Below are 11718 nucleotides of genomic sequence, written 5' to 3'. Positions count from 1 at the left end.
AATGAGGGCCTGTTTGGTGGGCACCGAAGACAGGCAGCCTGTCTTATAAAGAGGAAAAGATACCATCACAGTGAGATGGAGCAAAAGAGAAGGAAAATGGTCGACAGCTAGTGTCATAAGAAAACAACTCAGTCTGTGTATCACAATCATCCTAGTCATTTACAAAACTCTATGGAAAAAATGTAAGGAGGGCTGGATGTCGCACAAAATCAGAGATGCATGGTTTTACAATTACCGCATGAGCCTTCTTTTACTCTAGGGTGTGGGCTGAAATATGTTTGGGAGTTTATCTGGAATTCAAAAAATTGTGAATATACTTACTCAAAGAATGTGATACACAGACTATTTCAGAAACTATTTCTTCTTTTTCCAATGCAGTAGAAATGATCAGGCATCCTAACTCTAATACTTAATCAATGTGTTGAATTAGTCAAATTATTTAGCTTATCTGAGCCTCAGTTTCTTAACTGGAAGATGGGGATGATAATGTCTACTTTGCAGAGGTACTGGGAAGAGACTTGACATTTCAAATACAGGCGAGCGTCTGGCCCTTAGTGGGTGTTTGATAAACAATAGTTCCCCCTTCCTGCTTTCATCTCCATTTATTAATCAAGTTTCTTCTTCAATCCCGAGCTAATAGAAGTTCAATGGAGAAAGGGTAAGGGCAAGAGGAAATAAACTTCATCTGGTTCTAGAAGTTCTCTTTTGATATTCATTACATTTTTAAAGGGATTAAAGACTCTTTGAAGTAAAGAAAAAAAAAAGGACCGGTTTGGCTCTGAGCCATTGAAAACAATTCTGAGCCATCTTTACACTGCAATATCATTCTCCCTCTCCAGCTAGGCCTGCACTCACACTACATAGCTGGAGGTTTTAGCTGTGGTCATCTTCTCCAATGTATCAGGACTATATGTCCCATAGGAATCACTTCGAAGCCTGTTAAGAGGTTATACAAATATAATATTCATGTAAATGTAAAATTTCTTGACTATCAATGGACTTTACTAATGTATTAAAATTATTAACTGCCACACAGATACTAGTGAAGTTATCAATGGAATTATAAGTTTAGGGTCATAGTGTTCCATTCCAAATGAATCCCATACAAAGCATAGTCCTATTTAATATTTCCATAATTATGCATATCTTCCATTATGAGCAGTTGCTTTCATTGAGTTCCTGTGAGCAGTGTGAAGTGTTTATGGGCTTCTGTGTGTACACACACAACGAGGCATAGCAGATTGCAATGAATAGAACATGGTTTGAGAGCTGTGGTAGAGCTGTGTCTAAACTTCATTTCTACCACTCACTAATTCTTTGACCTTGAGCAATTTAATTAATCTCTCTAAACTTCAGTTTTGTTAATTTTAAAATGGTATTTTCAGGATTTATGCACAACCAGAGCAACCAAAAATGATAGTTCTGTTATTAATATTACAAATATAATGAGGCAATATGTTAAATGTTGTATATAAACATTGTTAACAAATAAGTTTTAGGAGTAACTTTCTAAAAAATAATCGTTCAGATATTTTGATGGTAAAGATCACAGAGGCAGCAAAAATATTCACAAACTTTTCACTAATCAAGGGAAAAGGGAGGCAACTCATAAAAAAAGTTATTACTTTATCTATCTTTTCCAATTCAGTCATTGGGAGTTAACAGTAAACACAATATTGATTCATTATATTTACTGAAACTTAGCCAGCAGCAGTCCTCTGGGGCCTGTTATCTTTCTGGGAGAAATTCTGACTTAGCATTGTTGCCTCTTCCAAAAATGATCTGGCAGAAAACAATATCCTGCCCAGAATTCGCAACATTTCTTCATTGCTGAAAACAAACAAAAAAGTTTATTTCCTCTGAAATCTTCTCAGGATCCTTCCTCCCAATTTATCTCCTAGAAATCAATTTTCCCACAGCCTTTTTGACTCACTTTGATGCCAGTGAGCAGACAGATATTCCTCAAGGTAGAAATGAAGCCTTTGACAGGTAACATAATGTCACCTGGATGTTTCATGATTATGTCTGAAACGATTTAACCAACTGTCCATGGTAATTATTTCTGGTAGATAGTTCTGTAAGTGATTACAAATTCTCATTTTTCAAAACTTATCTATATTTTCCAGTTTTCCTACAACAAATATTTATTATAAAACACAATGAAAGTTAAAACAAAAACTATGGTGATGTCAAGGTTGTAGCCACATATACGTTTCTTAAAGTTTGCAGCTGTTTTCATCTTGAATTGCTTTAACGGGCTCTGCACTTGACATACATTCTCTTATTTAACTCTCTTGACCATATCTACTTATGTTGCCCATTTTTCCCTTGAGGAAGCAAAGTCCAGAGAGTTTAATAAGTTGATCTAAGTCTCAGAGCTAGGAGGAGACAGTGCCAGGGTTCAACCATTATTGAATTAAGAACTGCATTTTTAAACACCCTACAAGTAGATGGCAAAGTGAGTATTTGAACTCAGTTCTGACTGAGCAGTCCATATTTTTAGCCACTGTTATTCCTTCAAACATCTTTTTGAGATGAAACACTCATAGTATGACCAATATGGTTTCTTTTTGTAGCTACAGTTAACATGAGGGAAAAAGTGGTTTCTTCCCTGACAACTAAATGGCCAGTTCTTTTTTTTGAAACAGATGGATTTTATGAGGTAAGAGCTTCAGTTATATCTATGATAAGGCCCACTTTACTGAAAAGGCCCATTCTAAACCTAAAACATCTATAAAAGGTATCTTCGTTTTGAAATTTGTAAAGAAGATTTCAAAGATATTACGTGACAAGATAATATGAGGTAGATGGAACAAAGGGATAACATAGAAACATAAAGTGAACCCCAAGATAAGGCCATTTAACACAAGAATAAGAGAACTTAAATCTGATGCATATTCACCACTAGCAAGTAATTAAAGAAAAAGTGACTTAAGAGAACTTTTAGTAATGCCCAATATTCTAAATTTTTGTAGGCGAGGTTCGAAAGTTAATTTCGACTGGGTTACAATTTAATGACCATTAAGTACCTTCTAAGGCAGAAATATTTTGACTTCCTTTGAGTTTTAAAAACTTGTCCCCGAGACCTTTCCCTTCCATGCTTATATTTCTCCTCCTCAGACTTTGGTCTTGCTTTAAAAAAAAAAAAATTCTGTTTATTTTCATTTAGTTTGGGGTGAGAGAAAAGAGATTTCTTTTCTCGTGGAGTTCTAGCACCTATGTTGAGTTTAATTAAATGACTAAGGGAATTAATCTGCCAAAGAATGGATTATAAAACTAGTCATGTGTTTTTAAAGCAGTTTCAGGTTTCAGTTTTGGAAAGCTGGATTTAAGAGTAACTAAAATCAATGCCTAACGGCGAATGGGAGAAGAATAAAGTCTTAGCCATTCTGCCTTGATCATATTACATTTCAAACACACCATCCTCTGCCTCAATTTCAAGCAGAATTAGCTGAAAGCTTGAGAATGGCACCTTCAGGAGTCTGGAGGAACTGACACAGAAAAGAAAAAGCAAACTCATCGGGCCAAGCCGTACAGAGATGGCTGGGGAGCCCAGGCTGCCAGTTTGATAAGTGGCCCTATTCCACTCTGAAGTCCATCGGACTTCTGGACAGAGAGATGTGGGATTTTATTATTGTTTATTCCTTGACCTAGAGCCAAAATAAGCCCCTGTACTAAATATCCAGCTTTGCATCTAAGGCATTTTTTGTCTCCACTGTGGCAAAGGAAAACACGTCTTTTTTCTGTTGCTATGTATATTGGCAAATATCCTATTCAAAGAATTGTGCTCCAAGAACTCTGGAAACACCTGCCAGCAGAAAACTTGGGAGCTTTGTTTAAACAAGTGTACCTGCCAACTTTCCAGTACTGTTGACTTTGCAGGACTGAAAAACGTAGACTATTTTAAAACCTGCTTGAGGGATAACAGGAACCGGACCATGGAGATGAGGCACGGAATGTGCCTAGAATCATATTTATCTTTTTTTTTTTCTAATATTGCGTAGTCTAAGCCTTGTGTGAGCATACAGTAAGGTTAATCTCTCTTTACCACAGAGCCCACCATGTGAATGGGCAGAATGCTTAGGCCTGAATTCAAGATATTTCGCAAAACAGAGTTTCTAAGAAATACTGCGGTAATCTAAAGCACTAGGCTCTGTGATATGTGCAGGCATTAAAAAGATGTCCTTTAGGTTATCATAAGTATATGGAGTCCTTCTGTATATCTTCTATATGTATATCTTCTATAGCATATTGTCAATCACCCATTGTGGATAGTTGTGAGTTTTAGAGAGCAATTCCAAGTCTGAGTATCGATTGGACTCTAATATTAGAATATTAGAAACAGTTCCACTCTCATTCTACCCCATCAAGTTAACTGCCATAGGTAATTGTCCAACAGGCAAGATGCTTTCTTGGGGTATTAAATAAAAGTATTTGGATGAATACATCTTAATAGCTGGCATTAAAAATAAATTGTGATGATCAAGACAATAATATTTAGTGGCATTTGTTTCTATTCCTACAGTCAGTGCATGATTGTTTGAGAGTAACTGAGTTGAGATCAGCAGAGGAGGCAGAAGGACACCAAGTCCTTGCCTTGCAGAGCATAAAGTGGTCCCATTGAACTTCAGTTGTTTCCATGGCTGAGCATGATATGTGAAGTTTTCTAGAGGGGATCAATGCTGCTACTCCAAAGAAAGGTATATCAGCCTAAGGATGCTGATCTGCTTTGGGTGATGGGAAGGAAGAATGTTAAAAACCTTTTTCTTAACTTGTCCCTCTTCTGGCCTGTTATGAAGAATCCTACCATTTTGAGTTACTCTTTTGGATTAAGGCTTTTAGGATGGTCATCTTGCTTCTTAGGTCCTCAGTTTCTCTATATAAAATTAGAGAATTAGACTATGTATCATTTAGCTACCACCAGAATAATGCTTTACAATGAAGGTCTGCAGGTCAATTCTGCCTCCACCCACCAGAGGCTAAAACAAGCTACAAGCTGTGAGCTTATGAAAATTAAGGTCTGGCCGCCCTCTGTAAGGCATTCTAACTTACTAGAATGGAAATGTAGAGTAGGAAACTGTCTAGGAAATCTTATATCTAATAATAATATTAATAATAATAATTTGAGATAATTTGGATGCAAGGGCTCTGTGCAATCTAGCTTAACTATTGGAGTATCCTAAGATTCTAAAAAGCACCTCTATTCTGACAGCACACATGAATATCAAGTACCAGTGTCATTTTACTGAGTCAAGTTATATATGTCAGCTGAAACATGTTACTCTTCCTATCCTCGTTGACATATTTGGCAGGGATAGCAAGTCTATAAGCTAATACAGATAGAGAAGTGGAAGCAAGGAAGGAATAAAGACATCTCATCAAGATGTAAATACTAACATCTCAAATTTTGTTTACAACAACAATATTAAACAATAAATCAAGTGCTGATTTTAAGCAGTATTTCCAGAAATTCAGGGTTAATACGCAGTTATCCCAGGCTGTGAAAAACTCAAGCAGAATCTCAGTCATTTAATACATTATTCAGTGCTCCACCAGAGAAACAGAATCAGTAAGACATCGGTCATCTAGCTATCTGTCTGTCTGTCTATCATCTACCATCTATCTATCTATCTATATCTATCTATCATCTATCTTTCTATCTATCAATCATCTGTCTATCTTATCTATCATCTATCATCTATCTGTTTATCTATGGCTTACACAATTGCAATTGGCAATTGTGAATGCTGGCTATACAATCTCAGCTCTGCTTTTAAAGTGTTTTGACTGATTGAATCAGGCCCAACCAAATTATAGAGGATAATAATCTCTTTTATGTGAAGTCAACTGACTGTAGATGTTAATCATATCTACAAAATACCTTCGCGACAACACCTGGATTAGTGTCTGATTGAAGAACTGGCTACCATACCCAAACTAAAATGGCACTTAAATCTGACCATCATAATTCAGACTTTCCCTTTCTGATTTTTGCCACATTCATGTATTATCAGTATTTTTAATGAATATATTTATTAAACTTATTTCCTCCTTCATTTTAGCCCCCTCCTAAGCAGTAAGAACTATGAAATTACTGACTTGATTTGCTAGTTACGTAAGTTATGAATAAAAATTATATTTATAGGTGATATAAAAAATTATAACTATTAAAATACCACCTTAAATGATTTACCTTACCTTCTTGGAAATGCTAGATTTGTCAAATCAACTGCCAGAGAGCTGGGTTGAAGAGTTTGCTGCAAAGAAAGAAGGAATTTTAATAAGCAAAGAAAAGTCTTGAGCCAGACTCTCAACCTAAGCATGGTAAAATACAAGATATTTTCTGTTGCAGAAAGCTTTGGGAAACCTGGTATATGAGTGTCTGGGGACTGGAACTGAGACACCTCTGCTGAGAATGGAGAATAGAAGAATGCTGAGCATTTTTTTTTTTTTTGGCAGTTTCATATATATTTGAAGAATGACTGTAGCTACTTGTGTTATAACTTTCAGGAGGCTATATTATAAAGCAGGGGTCCCCAATCCCCAGAACATGGACTAGTACTGGTCCGTGGCCTGTTAGGAACAGGACCACACAGCGGGAGCTGAGCGGTGGACCAGCGAGCAAAGCTTCATTTCTATTTGCCGCCGCTCCTCGGCACTAGTAACACCACCTCAGCTCCACCTCAGATCATCAGTCATTAGTTTCTCATAGGAGCACCAGTCCCTGGTGCCAAAAACGGTTGGGGACCACAGTTATAAAGAACTTGAAATAATTAAATTTATCAAGCCAAAGAGATAGAAGATAAAAAAAAATAAAAGACATAATCTTTGCTTTTAAGATTCATATGTTGCTGGAAGACTTCAGGGATGAGGAGTAAAGGAGTCAGGTGCTCAAGAGAGGCTGCCTGGAGGAGAGGATGTCTGAGCTGAGGCTCAAACAATAGCAGAAATTAGCCTGGTGAGTAGAATTTGGATGATGGGAGTGAAGAGGGGAGAATTCCACATAATGTGAAAGCATGAACAAAATCGCAGACTTGAACTTGCATGGTGTGTCTATATGTATCTCTGTGTGTGGGTGGGTAGGAGTCAGAATAGATACAACACAGTTAAGTCACCACATTACACAACTCCAGAGTTTCTCATTCATAAAGAATCTGCATGACCATAGGTGCCTGAAGCACAAAATATGGAGGCTGGAATGGTAGTAGACGATGGTGGAGAAGTAGGCAGAAACCGGATCGTCATGAATTCTTAATTTCACGATGACGAAGAGTTTGGTCTTTATACTACAGAGCAATGCTGGATTTTCTAATGGAGGGATAGGTATATTCTTAAGACACCAATGAATGAGAAGGGCAATGATTTTATTTTGAAAGTTTCGTCAATATTTTAAATATAAAAAGAGTTATTTTAGGGAAAAAAATCTCAAAATGCTAGATTTTCTTATACTTGTTTAGTATTTTAATATTGCTTTTATTTTTGAATTACCCATGGCAAGAGGGAGGTAGGTAGAAGTCAGCATAATCTTGTCAGTGTTTTGTGCAACTAAGGGTTTTCGGGCCCTGCTATGGATGATGTGAAGCTTTTGAAGGGCCGTAAACATGAGAAAATAAAGGAGGGAGAATCTGATGACTAGGGTCACGTGCCTTGTTTTGGTGTCAGATGAAATTTAAAAAGAGTTTTGTTTTGTTTTACATTAACTGAACTCTGTGTGATGCATACAATAACACCTTGATATTACCAAGTTCGAAAGTTATTTGAAGAAAAAAATATACCCAGTCAAAGTTTCTGACAGATACATTCAAACGGAATAATTCAAGGAAATTTACTAAAGGGATATTTACTGATGGAATAGGAATTACTTTGGTTTAAGGGAAACCAACAGGGAATACGCAGGGGCTAGCAATAGCAGGAAGCTATTAGCACCCTGAAGCATGAAGGGACAAAAGGTGAGAATACTATGTAGGACCCTGAGAGTCTAGCTGTAGTTGTATGAAGTCATCAGAACTGGAGCAGTAAGCTTTGGTAGAGGAACATAGCCAACATGTGATAACCCAGCATGGAGAAAGCCAAAATACATATCTTGTTCTCATTCTCCTGCTTTCTAGTTTTCTAACAAATCCTCCAGTTTTTCAAATTCAGACAGAAGCCAAGGATAAAGTTGTCCAATGATGAAGCCATAGTGGTTAATTTTCTCTATAGAAAACAAGGTGAAGAAGGATGGCAAGTGGATCTGGAAAATAGAAAATATCTAGCCTCGGTATATACTGCAAGCAAACATCATTTAAATAAGTATTTACCTTCTACACCTGAGATCAGTAAATCATGGCTCATGGGACAAATCTATTCTATAGCCTGTTTTTGGAAATAAAGTTTTTTTGGAACAGCCACAACTATTTGTTTACAGATATTCTATGGCTCTTTTTGTAATACAGTGGCAGAGTTGAATAGTTGAGACTGACAATATGGTCTGAAAATTTTAAAAATATTTATTATCTGGCCCTTTACAGAAAACTTTCATTAACTCCTGCTCTACACAATGAAAAGGATTTCCCCTTTATAAAAATGCTTTGTGGTGATAACAATATATACTCTAATAGGTGCTCTCAATTTTTGACCTCTGTTATCATCAAATGTGAAATTATTTTCAGTTTTGTTTCTTTCATAGACTGATGCTATGTTATATATATATAATATATTCCTTTTCATATATGTATATATGAAATGGCTCTAATCGGAGAGTATCTTCAACTTAAAATAAATAAAAGTAACCAGCAAATAACCTAGAGTGGCACATTTATGACAGCCTTCCTAATTCACCTGCTTTCTCAGTTTTTTTTTATATGTAGAATACTATTTTTAAAATGACTAGACTCAAGTATATGATTATGTAAGTGTACATTGTCATGGTGTGTGTGTATGTGTGTGTGAGAGAAAGAGAGAGAGAGAGAAAGAGAGAGAGAGAGAGAGAGAGAGAGAGAGAGAGAGAGAGAGAGAGAGAGAGAATGTGTACATATAAGAAAAGACTGAAAAAATATATTGAAGATTTTCACTTCGTGGATCATGTAAGGTCACTTGTGACTTTTGTTTCCAAGTGATTTTTAACCAGTTGTTTTTTAATTAATTTATTTCGAAACTCTCAGACACTGCTCTCGTAAATCTTGGCTTGGGTATTTCTCGCTGCTGTTCCATTCCACATTTCCACCAAATTTCTAACAGGATTAATTGTGTTCTGGTAAAGCAAAGAAAAGACGAAACGAAGTTAGAAAGCCTACCGTATAGTTATTCTTCAATAATTACCAGTGGAAAGACTGAATGAAAAAGGAGGTGAACAAAGGAAAAGGGAGGGAAGAAATGTTTAACCATGATAATATATTGCCTCCTATAAATGTGTAATAAATGGAATTCTTTTAAACTTCATGTAAAAAATTACATGTCACAAAACACCATAAACAAAATCAAAGTACAAATACCAAACTAATGTATACATTTATGTGTGTATTTGTAATTCAGATCACCAAATTTCTATGAATGAATGAAAAACGAATAACTCAATAGATAAAAATAGATAGTATAGAAAAAATAAAATACAGTGGTGCTTAAATTTTTGAAAAAGTTTTATTTTTTATTTGTAATAAGAGAAATCAGAATTAAAATTATGAAAAAACATTTTTCATCTTTCTGACTTACGCAGTTTAGTTACACAAACCGTTGGGATGGGTATGGGATTAATATGCTCATACGTTGCTGTGTATGAGTGTGAAGGGTTATACTCTTAATGGAGAAAACTTCAGCAATTTTTTGGTATTACAAATAGCATACAGTTCAAACCCATGATTCTACTTCCAGAAATTTTGGTATGAATTCTATATGTGAGAAATGACATGCGTACAATAATTGACAATATGTGCATTATTTATTGTTCCATCACTGTCATAGCAAAAAAATTATTTTTTTAATAGGACCTGGAAGATTGGTTAACAAATTAGAAGTGCAAAGAATAAATATATGTCAGTATATAGATACATATTCTACCCTTAAAATGGCCCCCTCTAAAGAAAGGGGATGTCTTCAATATGCCATCCTCTATTTGAAGGTCAAAAATCCTTGCCTTAGTGTGAGCTACAAAGAATGCAAAATTCAGAAGCTATTAAGAAGAATGCAGTAATTATATACTAATTGAAACAAAATAATCTTGAAATGTGCTACAAAACGTAGCAGGATATCCTTGAACAAGGGAGCCTGGGTGGTATAGGACTTAGAATACAGCCTCCCAAAGGCACTGAGCAGGACAGAGGAGGCTGGAGAACAGATCTAGTAGGGCAAGTGAAGAAAAAAAAAAAAATCACATTATTATAAAACATACCTCTTACAATGCTTTTGTTTATGAAGATCAAATATGGAAAAGTGCTTTGAAAAGTAGGGTGTATGATGTGACCAAAAGACTTTTATTAATCTGTTAGATCCACTTATGACTCAAGCTTCTTATTGGTTTCAGATGAGACTTACTTTTCCTCTGTTAGTTGCTTGACTGGTGACATACCTTGAAATGCTTGGAGAGGGGTAAAAAGCCGAAGAGGTTTGAGTAAAAACCATCTATGATAGTCAACAAAAACTTCTCAACCATTTTAGTATCATGTTTTTTGAAAAAAAAAAGAGTTCTAATAAGTCAGATCTCAACTCAGAAAAGATGAAGAAAAAGGTCACGAGAGATAGACAGAGAGACAGAGAGACAGAAAGACACAAAGAGAGGTGTGATCTGGACTGGGCTAGAGATAGTATAAAGATGTCTTTAGAAGATCAAAGAAACGGGACTTGATTATTTGGTATTGGAGCAAAGGGAAAGAATGAGAAAGAACAAGAAATCAAGGATGACTCTGAGGTTTCGAGTTTGTTTGTGACAACACTTGCCAGAATAGGAAACAAAACAAAACAAAACAAAACAAAACAAAACAAAACAAAACAAGAGAAAAAATTGGAGGGAGAAATAAGTCCAATTTTAGAACACTATGCTCTGTGCTTTGTATATTTTTCTCTCATTTAAACTTCTAACTATCCTATGAGGTATGCATTATTATTCTCACTTTGCAGATGAGAAGTACAGACTCAAAGAGGTTGAACAGCTTGCTAGAATTTGCATGGCTTGGAAAAAACAGAGCTGAGGTCTCTGTCCAGGTCTGTCTTTTCCCCATTCAGGACTCTCAACTATCATGGTTTCAATGAGGGTTTAAAACACCAGGACGTGGTTCCATAGTGTAGCGGTTAGCACGTCTGCTTTACACGCAGAAGGTCCTGGGTTCACGCCCCAGTGGAGCCACAGTCCATGGTCTACGGCCGTGCCACCCTGAACAAGCCCAATGTCTGATCTCGGAAGCTAAGCAGTGTCGGGCCTGGTTAGTACTTGGATGGGAGACCTCCTAGGAAGACCAGGTACTGTAGGCATAAATAATAATAAATAATAAAATAAATAAATAAATAAAACACCAACCAAGGACTTCCACATCTCAGCACGGGGATCATATTAGGCTCAAGCGAGAGGGCAGCCTTGGCCTGACTAGCTTCAATCCTGGATATTGTCTTCCTTGGTCACCTTGAGTACATAACACGCACACGCAGGGATGAGAGAGAGTGTTTCATGAATCCGCATGGCTGAGAACTTCACATGCTCTGGCTGCCTTTCCTATGTGCACTGGAAGTCATATGATCTCATTTTTATTT

The 11718-nt window shown here is 36.3% G+C and overlaps 1 pseudogene; it reads left to right on the top strand.

Annotated features, from left to right (window-relative positions):
• Window positions 1–11326: 11326 nt before the first annotated feature.
• LOC112470298 lies at window positions 11327–11442 on the top strand (annotated as a pseudogene).
• Window positions 11443–11718: the final 276 nt, after the last annotated feature.

Source organism: Pteropus alecto, unplaced genomic scaffold (genome assembly GCF_000325575.1).
Source record: "Pteropus alecto unplaced genomic scaffold, ASM32557v1 scaffold10, whole genome shotgun sequence".
Taxonomy (NCBI): Eukaryota; Metazoa; Chordata; class Mammalia; order Chiroptera; family Pteropodidae; genus Pteropus; species Pteropus alecto.
This window is presented reverse-complemented; position numbering and strand designations above follow the sequence as displayed.